The sequence below is a fragment of the Piliocolobus tephrosceles genome, chromosome 21 (assembly GCF_002776525.5).
Source record: "Piliocolobus tephrosceles isolate RC106 chromosome 21, ASM277652v3, whole genome shotgun sequence".
Classification (NCBI taxonomy): domain Eukaryota; kingdom Metazoa; phylum Chordata; class Mammalia; order Primates; family Cercopithecidae; genus Piliocolobus; species Piliocolobus tephrosceles.
Genome location: NC_045454.1, coordinates 11,474,716 through 11,476,367, shown reverse-complemented (window position 1 = coordinate 11,476,367; position 1,652 = coordinate 11,474,716).

The following is a 1,652-nucleotide window of genomic DNA, read 5'->3' as shown; positions in this document are numbered from 1 at the left end:
GTCCTGCAGGAGGCCTGAGACGACAGGAACCTTCTGGAGTGCATTTTCACCTTGGCGCAGCCAGATCCCCCTCCCCAGGGGAGGAAGGCTGAGCCTGGCCTCCTCAGGATCTGGGGCGAGGATTAAAAGAGACAAAAAGGACAAAAAGAGCATGGTGGTTCCTGGAGCTGGTGGTGCGCCCCCTGGTGGCTCAGGCATTGCTGCAGCCGGGAGCGCCACCTGGGGAAGAGGGAAAGAGGAAAAGGGTGGGGAGGTGGGAAATTCAAATACACCAAAGGCAACCAAAGGACTACGCCGCTTTCCAGGCTGCCAGTGAGGACATATAGTTGGGAAAGGAAGCTGCAGGGGCAGCAGACGCAGAGTTCAAGGACGTGGAGAGCAAGGCATGGGAGCCCGAGGACAAGGCGTCCAGGAAGCCCCTGGCCAAGAGGGCGCGCATGGCCTCCCGGGGCCTGGTCTTGAACTACAGACTCAAGTGACCCTCCCGCCTCAGCCTCCCAAAGTGAGGAGGTGATAGACACAAGCCACCATCACCAGCCTGGTGTCCACTTCTTCATTGTCCCATTCCTTGGTCTGAACACTTAGGTTCCACCCACGGTTTTGTGTTTGGCTCATCTGGGCCTGCTCAGCATATGTGAACTTCAACCTGGGGGTCCATGGCAACTGAAGAAACAACTCACCATTTTATTCCACAAAGTTGAACTAGATTAGGCTGGTTCTGAGGTTACATGAACAACAAGTTACCTGCTATGACTCTGGTGCCAACTCACTCCCTACCTTGGAGGGCTGTCACTGTGTTTATCTCAGTAACAAAGACCCCTGAAGTCCCAGTGCCTTGCAACAATTAAGATTTCTTTTCTTTTCTTTTCTTTTTTCTTTTTGAGACAGAGTCTCACTCTGTCACCCAGGCTGGAATACAGTGGCGCCGTCTGGGATCACTGCAACCTCTGCCTCCCGGATTCAAGCAATCCTGCCTCAGCCTCCCAAGTAGCTGGGACTACAGGCCCATACCACCACACCCAGCTAATTTTTTACATTTTTAATTTTTTTATTTTTTAGTAGAGACGAGGTTTCACCACGTTGGCCAAGCTGATCTCGAACTCCTGACCTCAAGTGATCTGCCTGCCTTGGCCTTCCAAAGTGTTGGGATTACAGGTGTGAGCCACCGTGCCCAGCCTAAAGGTTTATTTTTACATATGTGTTGGCAGTAGTGGCTGTGGATCAGGCAGAAGGGAGAGCCCCTGTTTGGATCTGCTCTGCAGTGGCTCACAGCATGGCCACTCATACAACACAGACCAATGCAAGTCACAAGTTGCCTCTTTGAGATAAGAATGCATCCCCTCCCACAGGGGCACCCAAGCCACATGGCAACAGTCAGGGACCTATATCCTTCTACAGGGAGACGGCAAATGGAACAACAAAATAATCTAACACATCACCCGCCCTCCATCAGAGGCAACACCTCTTCCCATGTGGCTGATGAGATCTTGTCTTCCCCACCAGACTGTGACCACCGTGGGGACAAATTTTGTTCCCTATTGTGTTCCCAGTGCTTGGCACATTCTCAGAACTCAATAAATATGTGTCGAATCCATGAATAAATAAACAAGTAAGTCTTGCTTTTCTGCCTTTTATCTGCCTCTCCCCAGCTC